Source organism: Thalassophryne amazonica, chromosome 20, assembly GCF_902500255.1.
Source record: "Thalassophryne amazonica chromosome 20, fThaAma1.1, whole genome shotgun sequence".
Lineage (NCBI taxonomy): Eukaryota > Metazoa > Chordata > Actinopteri > Batrachoidiformes > Batrachoididae > Thalassophryne > Thalassophryne amazonica.
Genome location: NC_047122.1, coordinates 24122669 through 24147123, shown reverse-complemented (window position 1 = coordinate 24147123; position 24455 = coordinate 24122669).

Sequence of the window (24455 nt, the reverse complement as noted above, 5' to 3'; positions counted from 1 at the left end):
CTGTTGTCCCCTAGTGTGTATGTGTAAGTGTGTTTCTGTCTGTCATTTATGTTTGTGACATCAGTCTGTTGTGGGTGTATATGGAATACATGTATGGGATCCTTGTTGGCTCTGTTCTTCAGTAGTGTGTGGTTGTCATGGTTATGCCTGACAGCCGTGCGCGACAGCTGACAACTGTCTGTGTCTGTGGGCCCCACCCCCTGTGATTTGGTTATGTTTCCTCTTTCTCTCTGTTTGAGTTATGCGATGTTAATCCCGCTGTTGTGTTATTATTACTATGATCCAGCTCGGGTCCCTTGTGTATTTCTGTGTGTTATCTTAAAGTTTGGCTTCGGGTCTGTGGTTCTGTCTGAGTCACGTATCAGCGCGCTAGAAACACAGCTTCAGAGAGCACTGGAAAAATTGATAGTTTTGAAAATCAAGGCAGAAGACAAAATGTGCGCATTTTTGGCTTGAAAGATGGATCTGAGGGGGCATCACCAGTGGATTTTTTCCAAAAGTGGATACCAGAAGTTCTCGGCTTGCAACATGACATTGTGATCGACAGGGCCCACCACAGCGGGCCTCAGACGAGGCTCACGGGATCAATGGGACCGCAAGCTGGCCTGGTTCGGCTGCACTACTACACTGATGCGCAAAAGATTCTCCGGGCTGCCAGGGCAAAAGGCACAGTGATCACCGCGGCAGGTACAGTGTCATTCTACCAAGATTTCTCCGCAGCAGTGGCGAAGAAAAGACAGGAGTCAGCTGGTGCACGCAGAGCGCTCCGAGATGCAGGGATAAGATACTCCTTCCTATACCCAGCCACCGTCAAGATATTCAAGTCTGATGGAACCAGTCTCATACTTTAGACCATAAAGGAGGTGAATGACTTTGTGATGAGGCTGCCAGGAGCCAAATAACTGGAATTGCAATGACCTAAACACCTGAAGTCAGTGGATTGCTTGGGGCTTATATTTGTTTTATCATAATTTGTATATTAGTGAGCCATTATGTAAACATTTAAGTTAATTCAGTGTAGGGACAGATCTGGACTCTCCTTTAGCTGTACTTTAGTGTAGACTACATCTAGTACGTTATTCCCGTGTATAGTGTTGTTTTTGTTTAATTCTCATTCCTAATGAGAAGTTCTTTGGATCCAGGCCTGTTTAGGTTTTGCCTGGCTCCTGTTCTTTTTGAATTTATGTTCGATGCTACAGACTGGTCTATTTTTAGTAGGGTTTACATTAAAGGAAAAGTATGGGTAAAATGCTTCATATTTACTACATATAATATTGAAGATAAGTACTTGGAATGTTAAAGGGTCCAATAACGTGATTAAGAAAAAGTCTATTATGAATTATCTGAAAAAAGAATCAATTCATATTGCTTTCCTGCAGGAGACTCATTTAACGGATGAAGAGCATAAGAAATACTGTAGAGAATGGGTGGGGAAAGTATTTTATTCCTCTTATTCTACAAATAAAAGAGGGGTTATCACTCTAATACACAAAAATCTCCCTTTTACTGCTATTTCCTCCCATAAGGACAAGGAAGGGAGATATATATTTGTCAAGGGGGTGTTACATGGGGAAAATGTCCTCCTCGGGAATGTATATGCTCCAAACTTACAGGACGAGGAATTCTATATAACGCTGCTAGCAGAACTGGTAAACATGGAGTGTGATAATGTGATATTGGCTGGGGATTTTAATTGTACGTTATGCCCAGAATTCGACAGAATCCCCCCACAATCAGTTCTTACCAAAAACTCTAAATTATTGTTGCAGTTACTTGCTGATCTCGATTTGGTTGATACTTGGCGCCATCACAACCCACTGGTGAAACATTTACTTTTTACTCAAATCCTCATCTCTCTGCTTCCCGCATAGACTATATTTTTATGTCTAAACATATTTGTCAACTGATCACAAAGGTGAACATAGGCATTATAGGTCTTTCAGATCATGCTCCAGTATTTCTCAGTATGCATCCCTTGCGGGCTACTGAGCACTCTAGATCCTGGAGAATGAGCACATTGCTTCTTCTAGATGATAAATGTATAAATTTTTTAGTAGAGCAAACAACTTCATTTTTAGAGATCAATGATACTGAAGACATTGACCCAAGAATCTTATGGGATTGTTATAAGGCTTTTATGAGAGGAATAATTATCTCGTATACAGCTTACAAGAAAAAAACAAAGGCTTGCACAACAATTAGAACTGGAAAATAACATAAAGTTAGAGACACATTATTATAAGACACAGTCACCTGAAATATCAACTGAGCTCAAAAGTGCTAGAACAGCTTTAAATAATTTGATACAATGTAAAGCTGAAAAGGATGTTTTATTTGCCAAACAAAGACTCTTTGAATCAGCCAACAATCACAATAGATTTCTGGCTAGAATGGCAAAGAATGCACCTTCAAATACATATATAATTGCTATAAAGGATTGTAATAATGTAAGGCATACAGGAAATCGGGAAATCAATAAGAGGTTCAGAGACTTCTACTCAAATTTATACAGCTCTGAGATGGACAGTTCATAGTTTAATTCTGGCTTTTTCTGGATAGCTTGAAATTTCCCAGGCTGTCTGAAGCTCAAGCCAATTTTTTGGAGTCTCCTATAACCCAGTTAGAGGTCGACAAAGCAATTGATTCGCTTCAATCTGGGAAAAGTCCTGGCCTGGATGGCTATCCAGTAGAATTTTTTAAGACTATGAAGGGAAACATTAGTAGTCTATTGCTTAGAGTTTACAACAGATCCTTTGAAGAGGCCAGGCTCCCAAATTCTATGTATCAGGCCAACATAATATTAATCGCTAAAAAGGACAAAAACCCCGAATTATGCTCATCATACAGACCCATCAGCCTTCTTGGTGTAGATAACAAAATACTTTCAAAAATACTAGTTCTTAGATTGGAGAAGGTAATATGTTCAGTAGTGAAAGCTGACCAGACCGGCTTCATTAAGGGTCGTAACGCTTACTACAATACCAGACGTCTGTTTAACATTATCTACTTCTTAAATTGTAAGGAAACGCTAGGGGCAGTGGTTTCTATGGATGCTGAAAAGGCGTTTGATAGAATTGAATGGGAGTATATGTTTGAAATACTGAGAAGATTTGGCTTTGGTCACAATTTTGTGGGTTGGATCAAATTGCTGTACAAATCCCCAACAGCGTCTGTCTTAACTAACGGTCTGCTCTCTTCTCCTATTGAGCTGGGCAGGGGTACAGCTCAGCGCAGTCCCCTGTCGCCATTGCTGTTCGCTTCGGCCATTGAGCCGCTGGCCATAGCTGTTCGACAAAATTCAAATATTCACGTGTTAGGATTGGGGAGGTAGAACACAAGATACTACTATACGCTGATGATATACTGCTGACAGATCCTACTAAGTCTTTACCAGTCCTTATTAGTTGTATTGGGGATTTTGGTCTTATATCTGGCTACAAAGTGAACTTTGACAAGTCAGTCATTATGACTCTGATTCGGGAAATGTAGAGCCTTCTTATGTGAAGTCCTTTCGCTGGGAGCCATTGGGTTTTACATACCTGGGAGTGAGGGTTACTCCATGGGTGAATCAGTTATACACAGAAAATATAAATGGGATGATCAGGAGTATATGTGAAACAATGACAAGGTGGAAGGCTCTCCCAATATTTTTTCTAGGCCGAATTAATCTTATAAAAATGGTTATCCTACCTAAAATATTTTACCCTATATGCATGCTGTTTGTTATTTTAAAATCTGAGGACATAAAAATCATCAATAAAGCCATGGTGGACTTTATATGGGCAGGGAGAAAACCAAAAATCAAACTGGAGACACTTCAAATGCCTAAAGAACAAGGCGGTTGGAACCTACCCAATATAGAGTATTACGTTCTTTCAGTACAAGCTAGGATTTTAAGTGCGTGGATACATGAAAACTCAGACTCACTGTGGTTTAATATTGAATCAGTGTTGTGTAAGCCATCACTGCCTATCAACTTAATAGGTGCCAAATTGAACACACTATCAAGCAGAGTTAAAAATAATCCCTTACTATGTAATGTATTATGGACCTGGGATAAACTTCGAAAACTTTTTAAATGCAGCCAATCATTTCCAATTTTGTTCACACTGGTGGGTAACCCAAATCTCTCTCCACAAATTTTAGGAGCAAATTTTCCATAGGTTTCCATAGGTTTTTTGACCTGTTCAAACAAGGAGAGTTCAAATCCTTTGAATCTCTCAAAGCTCAATATTCTCTACTGAATCAGGACTTTTATAAATATTTACAACTAAGGCATTATGTACAACAAAAGAATAAATTTCTTAAGTTTATGCCAGATACATATCACTTAGAGATTTTCCTGATTAATAATAAAGAACATAAACATTTTATTTCTAAATTTTACTCAGAAATATATTCCCTTAGTGTGGACAAACTTTCTTGGCTGAGAAAATCGTGGGGAGTCCTGTTTAAATGTGAGATAAGTTTACAGGTATGGGACAAGATTCTTACTTTGCCATCAAAAGTTTCAATTTGTAATAGGTTTAAAGAACTGCAATACAATATCTTGCACAATGTTTACATTTCTCCAAATATTTTTAGTAAATATAATGTGGGTATGTCACCAAATTGTTTAAAGTGTAAAATTCATGTGGGTACAAGGTATCACTGCTTATGGGAATGTGTTTATATCCAGAAATTTTGGAACAAGGTCTGCTCTAATATAAGTAAAGCTATAGGACAACAGGTACTTGAAAATCCTATGATGTGTTTGCTCGGTCATGTCCCTGTTTCAATTACAAAAAAATTAGAGTATTGTTCAGTCACTATTGATGCTGGCTAGAAAAAGTATTATGATGAAGTGGGTGGGGGATGACCCTCCATCTATTTCTTTATGGAAATCCTTGATTGTAGACCTGATGACTATGCTTAAACTTGGACTTTCACTGATGGCAAAACTCAGTCATTCATAAACACATGGAGGAAACCCCTGGAAGCAATGGGACTTAGAAGTCAAAGAGACCTAAATGGGCAGCCACTTTGGACTTGATCAGCCCTGAATGTCTTCAGACTCTGTATTGTCAAATACCAATACATGTCTGACCAGTCTGTACTGTTTTTGTTATTGTTATAACTATAATAGTTATAAATAAAATACGAAAAAAAGAGTTTTGAACGGATTTTGAGTGGAGTGGTTGGAAATGACAAGAGGAACAAGTAATTAAATTTTAGTGGTGATCCGGATCACGATCCGCATGCAGGAATTTTTTAAGGGATTCTTCACCATTGCGGGATAGGGGGAATTTTGACATTCTAGTTTCTAACTCCACAAAAACAAGGCAGAAAGGCTTGAAAAAAATTAAGTTGTAACATAGTCAAATGTTCTGTCAAACAAAGTTTGGTGATGATCAGATCCGGATTCCGGATCTGGTGATCCAGAATATGCAAAAATATAGGGGAAATAGAAAATGTGTCAGTGTAAGGTGACAAATGAAGCTAAAGATGCACAACTAACACCAAATTGTAGCTGAATCTGTACTGATTCAGTAAGGTGTCATCAGATTTCATGTAGCTTCAAATGTTATGTAGCTAGATCCAGAAGAAAACCGCCATTACTGAAAAATCATTTTTATACAATAACCTTTCAACTAATAAAGACATAAAAGTGATTCCAAGTTCTAGTGGTATGTTTTCATGGTCAAGGATGTCAAATATACAGGAAAGAAAAGTGTATGTATCATAGTTTTGGTTGTAACACTGAATTGTTGAATAGATCACTGTGCCAAGGAGGGAATCTCTTTAGGGTCAGTGACCCTATGGCCTTGGCGGAGGTTTGCACTCTCTGAGTGCTTCTAGTTTTTCAATTTATTTAAATTTATTTTCATTTATATAGTACTAAATCACAACAGAGTTGCCTCAAGGCGCTTCACACAAGTAATGTCTAACCTTACTAACCCCCAGAGCAGCAATGATAAGGAAAAACTCCCTCTGAGGAAGAAACCTCAAGCAGACCAGACTGAAAGTGGTGATCCTCTGCTTGGGCCATGCTACAGACATAAATTACAGAACAATTCACAAAATGAATATACAGGAAATGCTGTTGGTGCACAGGACAGGAGGGTCTCCAGCACAAATACCACACCCATCTCTGGATGGAGCCACACCTTAAACAGAGAAAAAGCAGAATCAGGCATCTGAAAGACAAGAAATACAGTACAATTTGTCAGCATTAAACAAGAACAACAGGAAATACTAAGGTGATTGCCGGCTACTAACTAAGCTTCACTAAAAGACCCAGAATTTAGGTAAAGCTGAGGTCGCGGCACGCTCCGTTTCCATACAAAAGGGAAAATAAGTGCATCCTAAGTCTGGGCTTGAAAGTCTCCACAGAATCTGACTGTTTTATTGACACAGGGAGATTATTCCACAGAACAGGGGCACAATAAGAGAAAGCTCTATGACCCGCAGACTTCTTATTCACCCTAGGGGCACAAAGCAGTCCTGCACCCTGAGAATGCAAAGCCCGGGCCAGTACGTAAGGTTTAATTGGGTCAGCTAGGTAGGGAGGTGCCACTCTGTGAACAATTTTATAGACTAGTAGCAGAACCTGTTATATTAAAAGGTGCCAGGAACAGAGTCAAGGATGTACCCCAGATGCAGGTCAGACCAAACATGGGATGAGTTTCAAAACAGTAGAATTTATTTACAACAGGGGTGCAGGGCACAAAAACTGGTGAAGGGTTGGAACAACAAAAATACAATCTTCTTCCACTCAGGGAGATGGGAATCCAGGGTGTGAGACATCAAGGACCAAACTAAGGCAGTCAATCTTCAGGGAAGTGCAAAAACAAAATAAATTACTTACAAATTGTGGAGTAGTGGAGAAACCAGGAATTCCAAAAGGTCGAACCAAAAAAACAAGCCATTGAGAGCAGACATGAACCCTACACCATCACTCAGTAGACAAAGACAAACAACAAACCCCCAAGAAACACAAACACAGGTGAGACCAAATACTAAAGGTCTGATGAGCAAATTCAACATAGCTGGAACCAAACTGAAGTGATGTAATGATTAACCTTAGACACAAGGGGGCAGCAGAGAACCAGAATTTACATAAACATGATGTGGAGGCAGATACAAGTGACACAAGACTCAGACACAATTGAGACAATATAGGAAAAAACCCAGAAGCAAACACCAGAGGAGGCAAGACTGGAGAGTGAGTGAAAAGGCAAAAACAGGAACTACAGCATAAACTCAGGGTGAAGCCTAACCAAGACAATGACAGCAATACAGAACTAAAGAACAGGAGACAAGACAGGACAGACAGATAAACAGATATAAAAACATGGAAACACCAAACTAGACAAGAACCCTAACAGGACCCCTCCCACAAGGCCTGGCCCCAGAAAGCCCACAACCCCCCCCCCCCCCGCTAAAAAAGGAGAGAAAAACAAACCACACACACAACGCCCAAAACAACCAGACTAAGGCAAGAAAAACAGGGGACATGGGACAAAAGCAGGTACACCCAAGAACAACCCCATCCCCCCCCAAAAAAAAACCACGCGCAGAAGGTGGGCGGCAGACAGGGGGGACCACCCCCAGACCAGGGTGTACCAGCCCAAAGATCCAAAAATGGAAACACCTTAGGAAAAATACAGTCAACAACCTGACCTCTGCTGAACACATGAGCCCACAAAATGGGGGTAAAGGCCCCAAACCCAGGTGCACTGGCCTGGAGATCTGGAAACAAAGACAACAGAGTTAACAATCCGATTTCCGCAGAAAGCAGAAGCAGGCGGTCGACTGAAGTCCACTGGAGACATGGGAGGCCAGCCAAAGTTCACTGGAAACTCAGGAGGCTGGTTAAAGGACGCTGGAGACACGGGAGGCCGGCTAAAGGACATTGGAGACACGGAAGGCCGGCTATTGTATGCTGGAGACATGGGAGGCCGGCTATCGTATGCTGGAGACACGGGAGGCCGGCTATAGTTCATTGGAAACTTGGGAGGCTGGGTAGCGTTCACCAGAGACACCAGAGGCCGGCTCTTAGGAGTCCATTAATGAAAATTGAGTCCGACTCATGGGTCGGCTAAAGGCCACAGTAGAGACCAAAGACCCACCATGCGACCCTCCTGGGCCTACGGTGGAAACTGAGGAACAACCACGTGACCCACCTGGGTTCACAGTAAACCAGAAAATAGAACATTACAGTAGTCCAATCTAGAAGAGATAAACGCATGGATCAGGGTCTCAGCATCAGCCATAGACAGGATGGGACGAATCTTCGCTATATTTCGCAGGTGGAAGAAAGCAGTCCTTGTAATATTTCTCATGTGTAGGTCAAAGGACAATGTAGGATCAAAGATTACCCCAAGGTTCCTCACTTTGTCAGTGTGATGTATGACACACAAGTCTATACTAAGTGTTAACTGGTCAAATTGATGCCGATGTCTCACTGGACCAAGAACCATCATTTCAGTCTTACCAGAGTTTAAAAGTAGGAAGTTTAGACATCCAACTTCTCTGATGCAAGGTAATCTTCTAAGAATTTTATATGGATGAGATTACCAGCAGTTATCAGCATGTATAACTGAGTATCTTCAGCATAGTAGTGAAAGGTAAGGTGTCCCCACTGTTCTGTTCGCCCTTGTCACACCTGTTGGTAATCAGTTTTGTTTGTATCCACACCTTTTTTTAGCCAGTGCCGGTCGATTATTTCCTGTCACTGCTTCAAGCCACGCATTTGTCCGTCACCTCCTCTCATTCTACAGTATGTAAGTGTCACCTCACTGTCGTCATTTTGACAGATGTTTTTCTTGGTAGTTTTTTCACCAGAGGTGTATTGCTTCTACCTGTGCACCTAAAACAGACCATCTCCATAATTAGCTCATCCACCTGCCTGAAGAGTTGAAGTAAATACAGTCAGCTGATTTATTAGAAAGATGGAACAAATACGTGGTTGGACAATTACTTTACTAAGCCAGAGTTTTCCACCTGTTTTCTTGACCTGACTACAGTTCGTCATCGTAACTGACTTGAGTGGGCAAATGCTCACATTCGATGGAGTCTGCCTGCTGTTCAGCTCTATGTGAAAGAGATGTGTTGCACTGCGTGAGGCAAATTGTGGTCACACCAGATACTGACTGGTTTTCTGACACCCCCCCACACCCCACACACACACACACTCACACACACACCCCAGCAATAAAGCAAAATTGCACATTTCAGAGTGGACTTTTATTGTGGCCAGACTAAGGCACACCTGTGCAATAATCATGCTGTCTAATCAGCATCTTGATATCCCACACCTGTGATGTGGGAGGGATTATCTCAGCAAAGGATAAATGCTCATAAACACATTTCACATTTCACACATTTCACAGTTCACATTTGTGAACAGTAGTTGAGAGAAATAGGTCTTTTGTGGATACAGAAAAAGTTTTAGATTTTTGAGTTCCGCTTATGAAAAATGGAAGCAAAAACAAAAGTGTTGTGTTTAAATTTTGTTTTTCAGTGTACATACATACATACATCTTCAACTGCTTATCTGGGATTGGGTCATGGGGGCAAACTTCCCTTTCCCGGGCCACATTAACCACCTCTGACTGGGGGATATTGAGGTGTTCTCAGGCCAGTATGGAGATATAATTTCTCCACCTAGTTCTGGGTCTTCCCCGAGGTCTCCTCCCAGCTGGATGTGCCTGGAACACCTCTGTAAGGAAGCGCCCCAGGGGGCATCCTTACCACATAGCAGAATCACCTCAGTTAAAGTTGCTCCAATTTTGGTAAAAAGTCGTGCAATTTATTGGTTGAACTAATAGGATTAATAAATGAAATAGTTTTGACTGTGTTGAATGCTTGGTCTGTAAGGTAAAGGTAGAGCAATGTCGATGTCCATTGGATTCTGTTATGTGCAGACGCGGGTTGAGGAGCAGACCTGCGTCTGACTGAACCCAGCGCTAAATAACCAGAAAGCGGTTCAAAAAACAAAACAATTTTATTTTTCTCCCGTGCAATAATTGGTGTACAACATAAATGTGCGTTTGTCTGGCGAGGTGAAGGACGGCGCGCTCTCCAGCGCCGAAATGGATCAAAGCTCGGCGCTTCTGGACCCAGACTCACCGCCGAACACCCCCCAGGTGGATACGACAAACTGATTCTGTGAAGGATGGAAAAGGTGAGGTAAGTCAACAGCTACAACAAATATCCTTCAAAGGCACACACTATCAGCAACACATTCAGGTCTGAATTTAAGCTTTATGTAAATGAGCAGCTTCTCACAACAGGTGGAGGATCACCAGTCCGTACGCCACGGCAGTGAGAAGCAAACTGCACAATTCTCATCAATATTCAAATATACTGCGTAACAAAATACCAAATTACTGTTAACACTTATTCAGACAATCAATCACCTCTGATGTGTGCTGACAGCATGTGTCCCTCACCCGTCCTCCTTCACAGACACGATGTGTCAAACCCTGGCGCGGTCCTCAGCGTCTCACAAACGAACGTCACAAGGTCGAGTTCCTGGCAATTCTGCTTGAACCACTCATGGCTTAAATGCAGAACGCCATCTCATTATCTGCTTCAGCTGAAAGTCCTCAAGTCTGCACGTGAGCATCATCCACAGGTGCTGCAAATCATGCTGATGAGGGTGAAGGACTCTTCTGCCAGCACCTTCTCCACAGACAAAAACCAGTTTGCATACCACCTGGAGAGCAAAGAAAAGAAAACAACACCAAAATGTCCAGCCAAACCCCCCAACACACAACAGATTCTGTTGTGTGGGCCGCTGAAGAGGAGGTACTGCTGGCCCACCACCACCAGAGGGCGCCCTGTCTGGAGTGCGGGCTCCAGGCACCAGAGGGCGCTGCCGCCTCACAGGAGCAGCCAGGGTGACAGCTGTCACCCATCACCTGAGACGAGACAGCTGATATCAATCAACAGGGAGGTATATCAGCAGGACAGCATCTCCACCTCATTGCCGAGATATCGCTCTACCAAGGAGGTAACGTATCCAGCCTAACGGATTACCTTTTGACCATTAAATACATTTTGCCTTTACACAGAAAGAGAAAAGACAGCAGGAGACTGTATTTTGGATAAGTACTCACATTCCTGCACTCACCTGTATTTTCCTGACAAGAGGTGGAGGTGGTGTTTCCACCCTGTGTGTTGCTGGGTGCAGCCGCACCCACACCTGACTGTTTCTGTTCCTTGCCAGCAGTACCGGATCCGACGAGCGGAGGCAGTGGCCACCTGGGGTTCGGGACTTGGCGGCTCCAGTATCCCCGGGGTTCGGTGGCAGAGGAAATCGGGTGGTTCCGGTTCGACTCGGACAGACGTCTCCTATCGTCGAGCCTGCCCACACGACACCTTTGGAATTCGGTAACTGCTGTATTTGTAATCTGTTGTGTTTGTTGTGTGAATTCACAACAGTAAAACTTTGTGATTTGACTTTCTCCATTGTCCGTTCATTTGCGCCCCCTGTTGTGGGTCCGTGTTCCTACACTTTCCCAACAAGATTCTATGACATGTGACATATGTTACCCTGTAACATGATAACTAAGCATGCCACATAGTGCAAACTATTCCTTTTTAAAACCCTATTAACTCAACCAATAATTTGCATCACATTTTACAATATTTAGAGCAACTTTAACATCTGACCAAACTAATGCTGACCTTTGTTACCTTTCTTGTTGTTTTTAACCCCATAACATTCAGTCATAGATAGTCCAAACTATACCTTTTTGGTATCGTTGTGATCAGACAAATAATGTGGTATAACTTTCAACATGATTGAAACATTTTTAAATTTTGACCCCTGTGTAATTCTTCAATTGGCCGCCTACTGAAAATTCAAGTGGCTACTCAGTTTTTTCAAAAGAGTAATATCTAAGGAGTATTTGTGCCAACTTTGGTGCTTCTTTCCATATTTGAAGGATTCCTCTGTAAATATTCTGTTATCTGCTGCACTATAGTGGCTCTACTCCAAGTCCCTCACAAATGATTGGGCTTCTGACCCTATCTCTAAGGGAGACAACAGCCACCCTCCTGAGCAAACCCATTTCAGCTGCTTGTGCCCGTGATCTAGTTCTTTCACTCGTGACCCAACTCTCATGACCATAGGCAAGGCTAGGAACGAAGATTGACCAGTAGATCGAGAGCCTCGCCTTTTGGTCACAACAGTACGGTACAGTGAATGTAACACCACCCCTGTTGCTCCAATTCTCTGGCCAATCTCATGCTCCATTGTCCCCTCACTCATGAACAAGACCCCAAGGTACTTGAACTCCTTCACTTGGGGCAAGACCTCATTCTCTACCCAGAGTTTACAATTCATTGGTTTCCTGCTAAGAACCACGGCCTCAGATTTAGAGGTGCTGATCCTCATCCCAGCCGCTTCACACTTGGCTGTGAAGTGACCCAGTGAGTGCTGTTAACTGGAAAGGTTTTTCGCTGGTTCTGGTGTTGAATTTGTTGAAACTTCTTAATATTATGTCCACAAGTAATTGTGATATCTAAATTAAGCATATACTGCACCTTAAATGAATGTCATTACAAATGTGGCTTGTCTCTTCACCACAAAGGTTGACAAATGCAGCACTGATCCATTTGTTGCTCTCATGTTCAGTCTTACCCCTACTCATGAATAAGTCCCTGAGATACTTAAACTCTTCCACTTCCATTTAATTATTTTAATTTTATTTTTTTCTTCTGAACAAGTACTTGGACAAGTAACATGCCTGAAGGTCAAATTAAATGATGTCCAGCAGTGAAAGATGGGACATGATCCAGCAGAGATCACCCAGCTCAGGGATCAAACCCAGAGCTCATCGGTCACTGAACACTGTTCCAAATATTCCTTGAAAGCACCTTTTCCAACAGAGAGAGCAGTGAAATACCGCCTGTAGTTGTCTTGCAGCAGATAAGAGAATATTTACAGAGGAATCCTGAAGGGTGGTTTCAGTTATCTGCTGCACTGTTGGAACAATCCTGTCAATTTCCACCAAGCTGTTCACTGCAAACTTTCCGGATGATATTCAGCGTATCCTGAGATGAAATGTCGCCCCCATGTGGACATTGGTGAGTCCAACACCATCTCCAGTGTCCTTCATGCTCATAAAAGGTCTCCACATTCTGTAAGTTCTCTACCCACGTCACATGCAAAACAGTCTGACTTTGGTGTCAGACTGTTCATGTCAAGGATGATCAGTGGATGATGCACCTGAGTGCAATTTTGAGCTTCATGGCAAAGGCTGTGAATACTTATGTACGTGTGATTACTTAGTTTATATATATATATATATATATATATATTTCCAAAAATTGCAAAACTTTTTCACTTTGTCATTATGGGTTATTGTATGTGGAATTTTTGAGGAAACAATGAATTTAATACATTTTGGAATAAGGCTGTAACATTTTTTTTAAAAAGTGCAGCGCTGTGAATACTTTCTGGATGCACCATGTGCTAACAGTATTAGCATTTTCACAGGGTTGCCAACGCTCACGCATCTGGACACACACAGTTTAAGCATCAGTCTCATGCTCTCACGCACAAGTAAGAAATGTCACGCTGAAAACTTTGCACCTGATACATCAGCTGCACGTGAAGAGTTCAGAGAGAGTTGGAGCATAGGTTTGAAGCTTGTTTCTGAGTCAGCCACTGCTACGAGATTCAAAGTTTTAGATGACAAGGTAAGCCAATTGATAGCCTAATAAATCGAATAATCTATTGTCTAATAAAATTGGGTCTCTTGTCAATACAGACAGAGCCTAATCAATCTAATTGTGCGTTGAGACAGTAGGCTACAGACTTCAACTAGATGAAAACTAGGTAATTTCAAGGACATGTCGTACATTATTTAATGTCCTAGTTAGGAAGTATTCATTGCTGTGCTGCCTTGGTGTCATGCTCCCCCTCCCTTTCCGATAGTCCACACCTATGCACAATCATCGCCACCTGTATTTATACAAGCAAAGCGACACGCAGCGGCGTGAAGCTCGTTCATGGTACAGGGAGTTCCAAACAGGAAGTGCCAAATTTTGAGTCCACAGTGAAACAGGAAATGTCAAATGCCAAGCACTTCCTGGATTGACAGACGAGATCCCATGGAATCTCACGGGAGCTCAGTGGCAAGTTCATACTGAAACAGGAAGTGCCAAATTTTGAGTCCACAGTGAAACAGGAAATGTCAAATGTCAAGCACTTCCTGGCTCGACACTTCCTGGATTGACAGACAAGATCCCATGGAATCTCACGGGAACTCAGTGGCAAGTTCATACATCCATTCTCTCTCTCTCTTTCTCTCTCTCTCTCTCACTCACACACACACAGACACACACACACAGGACATCACTTTAATTTTCACTGCTTCCTCACCAGGTTTTGTTACAAAGATGAACATTTTTTCAAGGCCATCTTTACATTTGGCTAGCAAGCTAAATGCTTAGAGATCAACTCCAGAAAAGTTAGCGAAATACTGGCTAGGATTCATTTGTCGTGCTTATTAATGTCTTCGTGTGCACCAGTGAGCACCGTCTTCTTCTGCAGAGGTATTGACAATGGACTCGAGAAATAGCAACACCTAACGGCACCTACAGCTTATCCCTTGAAACAAAAGCACATAGCAAGTGGATTGAAATACGCATGAATGCACTCTTCCTTTTGCCACATTAACGAAAATTTGCTACTAGTTGGATGGAAACACAGCTAATGAGAGAGAGTACAAATTTCTGCTGTAATAACGTTACACGTAAGTACCGTTTGTTATGATGACATAATATTACAAATGGTAAAATAACCAACATTATTGTTCAATCTTACTTGTGAAAGGTAATCCCACGCGATCTGGTTTCTATACTGCGCCAGTTATTGCAACGGTAAGCAGCACAAAATACTGGCATATTTGCTCACTCTCCATTGACTCCAGTTGACTCTGATGCTATAGCCTATTGTGAAGAGACCCATCCAATATGGCGGGGACACTGGATTATGTTGCAGCAAGTCATGAGGCATTTATGTATATAATGTCTATGGTTAAACAGGAAATGTCAAATGTTGAACACTTCCTGGCATGGGTGGAGCTAGAGCGGAGGCCAGGGTTGCACTCGACTCCCCTGAAATCTGATTGGACACAGATGATTGACATGTCATGGCATCGCACGTCTGGTTGAAAAGAGCTGCATTTTGAAATAGTGAATCACATTGACTGCTAGTTTCCTCCTGTCCAGTAGTTGGTGCTGTGTACCACAAAAGTTCCAATCTACCTTTGTAGAAGATGAAAAATGTTTGCCTCAAATTTGAACACATTGTTTGAACCATGGACTAATAATGACACCAAAGTTATATTGGTGAGTGAACGACTGTATTTTATGCCAGAAATGAGGTCCAGGTTGTTAAAAGCTGCATTTCTCCTTTAATTTGGGTTGCCTTATATATGCTTTTGTCTCCAGTGATTTTTAAACAAGCAGGCAGCTGTTGATTAAATAACCTCTTAATTTTGCTCTCTGAGTGACACCAGGATGATGCATTTCACTTAAAGATACACATGCCACGGACTGTTTCTCAACTGTACTCAAAAGTATTGGAACACTTGGCATTTCACACATTTTAATTTGTTCATGCCATTTCAAGTAAATAAATAAATCTAAAGTTATCTTGTTTAAACTCAGACTGAAAGCAATGTCTACAACTTCATATAAATTCATTAAAAAATATAAAATCCAACTTACTGATGAAGTGGTGTAGAGGAGGATTTTCTTAAAAAGAAGACCTGAACATTCAGCTACAATTTACCAGAAAGTACATCTGAGATGAAAGCCGAGATTTGATGTTTTGGTGAAAGAAACTTTGTATTTTTTCATAATTTGTTGTGTGGGCCGCTGAAGAGGAGGTACTGCTGGCCCACCACCACAAGATGGCGCCCTGCTTGAAGTGTGGGGTTCAAGCACGAGAGGGTGTCGGAGCGACCAGGAGTGACAGCTGTCACTCATCATCCTTACCAGCTGTCACTCATCCACCACTCAACACCATCACCATAAAGGCCGGACTGCAACTCCACCTCCCCGCCAAGAAATCAGCTACCAAGCAAGGTAACTTTCTCTGCTGTGATTGTTCATTGTTTGAAAACAGTGGTCTGTGTGCAGCCGTGTTCCTGCGGGGTCTATTGGAGGCTGGATTGGCGGACAGTGAGAGGACGACGGTCTTCGCCTCTCACTCCATCCAGGAAGGAGACCAACAGGAGCTGCACGGGTGACATTGTATCTGGAGGTGGAGGTTCTCCCTCCCGGAGGAACTACTCAGGGAACAATTACTGGGTGTGTCTTCACACACCCACCATTAACTGTTTCTGTTTCTGCCAGCAGTACCTGGTCTGACAGCTGGAGACGGTGGCCACCTGGGACCCAGGACTTGGCGGCTCCGGTGTTCTTCAGATCCATTGGCGGTGGAAGCCATGTGGGATCCGGCTCTTCTCTGGACAGACATCTTCTATCCTCGAGCCTGCCCACACGTCACCTTGTGTATGATTGAGTGTACTCCTCAACTGCAATTGTCTGTATTCCGTTGTGCAATTCACAACATTAAATTGTTACTTTTTGGCTCATCCATTGTCCGTTCATTAATGCCCCCTGTTGTGGGTCCGTGTCACTACACCTTCCCAAAAGGATTTCTCGGCCAGCGTCATGGATCCCGAGGGGCGTCAACCATCGCTTGAACAGCCAATGGAAGAGCGAGGTGAACAGGCGTCAGCAGGAGGCGTGTTAGGTGAGCTGCAGCAAATCTTAACCGCTTTCACTGCTTGGTTGGACTTAGTCACTGAGCAGAATGTTATTCTCAATCGGAGGATGGAGGCTTTCACCGCCCGGGTGGAAGCGCAAGCTCAGGGCGCTGCTGCAGCACCTCCTCCTGCTGACCGGAGGCCTGAATCAGACATTCCGCTGGTCGTTCAACGACCCCCCCCACCATCCCCTGAAGCTTACATAAGCCCTCCAGAGCCATACCGAGGCTGTGTTGAGACGTGCGCGGACTTCTTAATGCAGTGCTCGCTCGTCTTTTCACAGCGTCCCGTCATGTACAAGTCAGACGCCAGCCGGGTGGCTTACGTAATAAACTTGCTTCGAGGAGAGGCACGCGCCTGGGCTATGGCGCTCTGGGAGCAGAATTCACGGCTCCTAATGATGTATACTGGGTTTGTGAGGGAGTTCAAACAGGTTTTTGATCACCCCCATAGAGGCGAATCTGCATCTAACTTGCTGCTGTCAATCAGACAGGGGCGTCGGAGCGCAGCGGAGTACGCAGTCGACTTCCGCATCACGGCAGCGAGGTCTGGCTGGAACAATGTTGCACTCCGCGCCGCCTTCGTAAATGGACTGTCTCCGGTCCTGATTATTATCTCCTCCAACTCCTGGGTTGCGGCGGTGAGAGATTGGCCCCAACCAACAAACCATAGGAAACTACAGCAGTTCCTCAGTTTTGCTAATTTTTACCGGAGGTTCATCAAAGGCTACAGTCAGGTAGTTAGTCCCCTGACAGCCCTGACCTCCACAAAAGTCCCCTTCACCTGGTCGGATCAGTGCGAAGCCACGTTTAGGGAGTTGAAATGCCGGTTTTCGACTGCGCCAGTTCTGGTGCAGCCCGATCCAAAACGCCAGTTTATAGTCGAAGTGGATGCCTCTGACTCAGGGATAGGAACCGTGCTATCCCAGAGCGGGGAGTCCGACAAGGTTCTTCACCCATGTGCCTACTTTTCCCGCAGGTTGACCCCGGCTGAAAGGAACTATGACGTCGGCAATCGGGAACTTCTTGCGGTGAAGGAGGCTCTGGAGGAGTGGAGACACCTGTTGGAGGGAGCTTCGGTACCATTCACGGTTTTCACGGACCATCGGAACCTGGAGTACATCCGGACCGCCAAGCGTCTGAATCCCAGGCAAGCCCGCTGGTCAATGTTCTTCGGGTGTTTTGACTTTCAGATCACATACCGCCCCTGGACGAAGAACCAACGGTCTGACGCCCTGTCCCGGGTGCACGAGGAGGAAGTCAGGACCGAGCTGTCAGACCCAACGGAAACCATCATCCCCGAGTCCACTGTCGTGGCCACCCTTACCTGGGACGTGGAGAAGACCGTCCGGGAGGCCCTGACATGGAACCCGGACCCGGGGACTGGACCCAAGAACAAGATGTACGTCCCACCAGAAGCCAGGGCTGCAGTCCTTGACTTCTGTCACGGTTCTAAACTCTCCTGCCACCCAGGAGTGCGAAGAACCGTGGCAGTGGTCCAGTAGCGCTTCTGGTGGGCGTCTCTGGAAGCCGACGTCCGGGAGTATGTCCAGGCCTGCACCACCTGCGCCAGGGGCAAAGCCGACCATCACAGGACCCAAGGCCTACTCCAGCCTCTGCCCGTGCCTCATCGCCCCTGGTCTCACATCGGCCTGGACTTTGTCACAGGCCTCCCGCCGTCCCAGGGCATGACTACCATCCTCAAGATAGTGGACCGGTTCTCCAAGGCGGCCCACTTCGTGGCCCTCCCGAAGCTCCCGACGGCCCAGGAGACTGCAGACCTCCTGGTCCACCACGTCGTGCGTCTGCATGGGATTCCATTGGACACTGTCTCAGACCATGGTCCTCAGTTCTCCTCCCAGGTCTGGAGGAGTTTCTGCAGGGAACTGGGGGCCACCGTAAGTCTCTCGTCCAGGTACCACCCCCAGACGAACGGACAGGCAGAGCGGGCGAAAAAGGAATTGGAGCAGGCCCTCCGCTGCGTGACCTCCGCGCACCTGATGGCCTGGATTGACCATCTGGCCTGGATCGAGTACGCTCATAATAGCCAAGTTTCATCTGCCACCGGCCTTTCCCCATTTGAGGTGTGTTTGGGGTACCAGCCCCCATTGTTTCCACTTGTGGAGGGAGAGGTCGGGGTGCCCTCGGTCCAGGCCCATCTGAGGAAGTGCCGTCGGGTGTGGCGTACCACCCGCTCTGCCCTGCTCAGAGCCCGGACGAGGGCTAAGGCCCATGCAGACCGCCGGCGTTCCCCCAGCCCCTGCATACCAGCCCGGGCAGGAGGTTTGGCTATGCACGAAGGACATCCCCCTGCAGGTGGAATCCCAGAAACTAAAGGACAGGTACATAGGACCATTTACCATACTCAAAGTCCTCAGTCCGGCCGCAGTGAAGCTGGTAGCTTCAGCTTCACTGCGGATACACCCCGTTTTTCATGTGTCCAGACTCAAGCCCTGCCATGCCTCACCACTGTGTGCCCCTGGACCGGCGCCGCCTCCTGCCCAGATCATCGACGGGGAGCCCGCATGGACAGTACGCCGGCTCCTGGACGTCCATCAAAAGGGCTGGGGTTTCCAGTATCTGATGGACTGGGAGGGTTATGGACCCGAAGAGCGCTCCTGGGTGAAGAGGAGCTTCATCCTGGACCCGGCCCTCCTGGCCGACTTCTACACCCGTCACCCGGACAAGCCTGGTTGGGCACCAGGAGGCGCCCGTTAAGGGGGGGGTCCTGTTGTGTGGGCCGCTGAAGAGGAGGTACTGCTGGCCCACCACCACAAGATGGCGCCCTGCTTGAAGTGCAGGCTTCAAGCACGAGAGGGCGTCGGAGCGACCGGGAGTGACAGCTGTCACTCATCATCCGTACCAGCTGTCACTCATCCACCACTCAACACCATGACCATAAAGGCCGGACTGCAACTCCATCTCCCCACCGAGAAATCAGCTACCAAGCAAGGTAACTTTCTTTGCTGTGATTGTTCGTTGTTTGAAAACAGTGGTCTGTGTGCAGCCGTGTTCCTGCGGGGTCTATTGGAGGCTGGATTGGCGGACAGTGAGAGGGCGACGGTCTTCGCCTCTCACTCCATCCAGGAAGGAGACCAACAGGAGCTGCACGGGTGACATTGTATCTGGAGGTGGAGGTTCTCCCTCCCGGAGAAACTACTCAGGGAACGATTACTGGGTGTGTCTTCACACACCCACCATTAACTGTTTCTGTTTCTGCCAGCAGTACCTGGTCTGACAGCTGGAGACGGTGGCCACCTGGGACCCAGGACTTGGCGGCTCCGGTGTTCTTCAGATTGGTTGGTGGTGGAATCCATGTGGGATCCGGCTCTTCTCTGGACAGACGTCTTCTATCCTCGAGCCTGCCCACACGTCACCTTGTGTATGATTGAGTGTACTCCTCAACTGCAATTGTCTGTATTCCGTTGTGCAATTCACAACATTAAATTGTTACTTTTTGGCTCATCCACTGTCCGTTCATTAACCCCCCCCTGTTGTGGGTCTGTGTCACTACACCTTCCCAACATAATTGATGTAAATAAAGTCCAAGACATACAGTGAGGAAAATAAGTATTTGAACACCCTGCGATTTTGCAAGTTCTCCCACTTAGAAATCATAGAGGGGTCTGAAATTTTCATCTTACACAATCTAAAAAAAAAATATCTGGAAATCACAATGTATGATTTTTTAAATAATTTATTTGTATGTTAATGCTGCAAATAAGTATTTGAACACCTGTGAAAATCAATGTTAATATTTGGTACAGTAGCCTTTGTTTGCAATTACAGAGGTCAAACGTCTCCTGTAGTTTTTCACCAGGTTTGCACACACTGCAGCAGGGATTTTGGTCCACTCCTCCATACAGATCTTCTCTAGATCTTTCAGGTTTGGAGTTTCAGTGTTGTGTGGGCCGCTGAAGAGGAGGTACTGCTGGCCCACCACCACCAGTCGGCGCCCTGCTTGGAGTGCGGGCTTCAAGCATGAGAGGGCGCCGAGACAGAGAGTGACAGCTGTCACTCGTTTACACCAGCTGTCACCAATCACCACCTCTACAAAAGCCGGATCATTACTCCACCTCCTCGCCGAGAAATCAACAACCATCGAAGGTAATTCTTCTCTGCTATAGATATTCAGTGTATCTAAACTGTGATCTGTGTGCAGCCGCATACCTGTGAAGTCTGTGGAAGACTGGATTGGCGAATAGTGAGAGGACGACGGTCTTCGTCTCTCACTCCATCCAGAAGGAAGACAAACAGGAGCTGCACGAGTGATAACGTGTCTGGAGGTGGAGGTTCTCCCTCCCGAAGGAACTAGTTCCAGGGATTACTGGGTGTGTGGACACACACTCACTATAACTATTTTGTCATCTTCTGCCAGCAGTACCAGGGTCTGCAACCGAAGACGGTGACCACCTGGGGACTCGGGACTTGGCGGCTCCGGTGTTCTTCAGGCCGTTGGTGGTGGAAGCTGTGTGGGTCCCGGCTCTCCGATCGCCAGAGGTCTCCTATCTTCGAGCCTGCCCGCACGTCACCTTGTGTACAATTGGCATGATCTGTATCTGTATTTAGTTGTGCGATTCACAACATTAAATTGTTACTCCTTGTCTTATCCATTGTCCGTTCATTTGCGCCCCCTGTTGCGGGTCCGTGTTACGACCCTTTCCCAACAGGATTTCTCGGCTAGTTGTCATGGATCCCGAGGGGCGTCAACCACAGCTTGAACAGCCAATGGGAGAACAAGGAGCGCAGGCGTCAGCAGGAGGCGTGGTGAGTGATCTGCAGCAAATCCTTACCGCTTTCACCGCTCAGTTAAATCTGGTAACCGAGCAGAATGCAGTCCTCCATCGGAGGGTGGAGGCTCTCACCGCTAGAGTGGAAGCGCGCGACTCGAGCGCTGCTGCAGTAACTCCTCCTGCTGGCTCTGGGCCACAGACAGACTTTCCACTAGCCGTTCAACAACCCCCCCCCACCGTCCCTCTCTCCTCCGGGTCCGAAAGGGAGTCGTCTTCCCTACGTTCCACTGCCAGAGGGCTCCGTGTGGCAACAGCTCCCCCTGCTGACGAAGCTATGGACATGAGCAGGGCCAAATTAAAATCAAATATCAGACAAAGGAGGCTGGCCCGCGGGGAGTGTTTTTTCTGTGGCTCTTGTGAGCACAGGTTAAAAGACTGCCCCAAACGATCAAACTCCAACGCCCATCCTTAGGAACTGGGTTAAGGGTGGGCCATAATATTTACACAGGGAAAACCCATAAATCAGCACGAATCCCAGTAACAATCCTGAGTGGGGATTTAACCCTTCACGCCCCAGCACTGGTAGACACGGTTCCCCTCAAGGCTGTGTACTGAGCCCCCTCCTGTTCACCCAGCCACACTCTACATCCAAGGGGACTGTGTGGAAAGGGTCAGCTCCATCAGGTTACTGGGAGTGCAGCTCTCTGGCAGCCTCTCCTGGACTGCCAACACCACAGTGGTGGTGAAGAAAGCCCAGCAGCTTCTCCTCCAGATTGTTTCTCCTGAGCACCCTCAGGAAGTGGAGTCATTGCACAGTCCCCTTGGATGTAGAGTGTGGCTGGGTCAGCCCTGTTCTTCCTGAAGTCCAGGATTATTTATTTTGTTTTTGTGGTGTTCAGCGGCAGGTTGTTAGCTGAACACGACGCTGTCAGTCGATTGACCTCGTCTCTGTAGTCGGTCTCATCCCCTCCTGAGATGAGCCCAATCACGGTGGTATCATCCGCAAACTTTATGATGGTGTTTGTGGGATGGGTCGGAGAGCAGTCGTGCGTGTAAAGGGTGAACAGGAGGGGGCTCAGTACACAGCCTTGAGGGGAACCGGTGCTGAGTGTGATGGTGGAGGAAAGGTGGGGGCCAAGTTTCACGGACTGTGGGCGGTTTGTGAGGAAGTCCTTGATCCACTGGCAGATGGGGGTGGAGATGCCCAGATGTGTCAGTTTCTGGACCAGGATCTCCGGGATGATGTGGTTGAAGGCTGAGCTGAAGTCCAGGAAGAGCATCCTCACATAGCTCCCCTGGTGCTCCAGGTGGCTCAGCGCAGTGTGGAGAGCTGTGGTGATAGTGTCCTCTGTGGAGCGGTTTGCCCTATAGGCAAACTGGTGGGGGTCCAGAGTGGGAGGCAGACAGGCTCTGATGTGCTGAGAGACCAGTCTTTCGAAGCACTTCATGACCACAGGCGTAAGTGCAACAGGCCTGTAGTCATTTATGCTCTCCACTGTTGACTTCTTTGGGACTGGAATGATGGTGGAGGATTTGAGGCAGGGTGGAATGGTGGCCTGTGACAGGGACAGGTTGAAGATGCAGGTGAAAACTCCAAAGTGTCCAAACAAAAACTCCTAGTGTACATGTAACCTCTTTCTTTTTCCAATTTGTTTTTCCCCCAGCGTGTTTATGATTTCATACATGTCAACCTATACGGATTGTCCGTAAATTATACAGATTTTTCCGAGTTTCAGAATCATACAGATGTACAAATAAAGTCTTACGGATATTCAGGGTTTGGTCTGCAGTGGGTCTGTAATCAGCCGTTTCTGCAGCGCGACTCCACTTTGAAGCGTGAGTCACTGAAGCAATGCTTCAATCCACTAGTTCGTTGGTTCTTTGGTTCGCTGCTCTTCAGAAACGGCAAGTCAGCTTCTTAACTCCTCTCAAAGCCATTAAAATACTGTGAGTCACTTTTATGTGGATTAAAGTCACTAACTGGGACTCTTGTCTTGTTGCAGTCAAGAATCGTCCTCCGTTCCATTGCCATAGCTCCAAACGCTGCGCGGCTCTCTGCCGAGACAGAGTCCGGTTGGAATTAATAACTTCAAAACAAATCACCTCTTTAAATAAAATGACACCTCTTACAAGCATTGTAATACAGACAAGACACTACAATCCACTAAAACGTTTTTTTTTCCTCCCAAAATGAGACGTGCTGTATTAAAGACATTTATGCCAATAATGTCAGAAAGGAAATGCTTTTGACAAAAACTACAGATTTTGTTTTTTCTATTTATGTCCCGAGATCAAGGATCCACCATGGGCAGGGGTGGTGGCCAAGTGGTTAATGCGCTTGGTTTCAGTTCAGAAGGTTCCGGGTTCAAATCCCACCCCTGCCACATTTCTCCATGTAATGTGGAGTTACGTCAGGAAGGGCATCCGGCGTAAAACTTGTGCCAATTCAACATGCAGATCCACTTTGGATTTGCTGTGGTGACCCCGAGTGCAAACAAGGGAGCAGCCGAAGGGACTTACTATCAAGGATCCACCATGTAGAGTTTATTATGTCCAAAGTTAAGGATCCAGTGACCAAGTTCATATTTATTTACTTTAAGACTCAATAAAATGTTGTTCAATTTCAACTCAATTTCAATTTAATCGGCTTATAAAGCGCCAAAAAATGAAAATAAATAAATTAAATTAAATAAATTAAAATTAAACAATTCAAATACATAATTAAAAACATAAGTAAAAAAAATAAAACAGATACAAAATAAAAACTATTCATAAGAAAGAGAATAAAAATAGGCTTTAAGTCTTGACTTAAAAATGTCCACAGACTCCAACTGCCTCACGGTCGCAGAGCCATCATAGAGAGCATCCTGACGTACTGCATCACAGCGTGGTACGGGGGGTGCTCAGCAGCAGACAGGAGAGCGCTGCAGAGGGTGATCAAAACA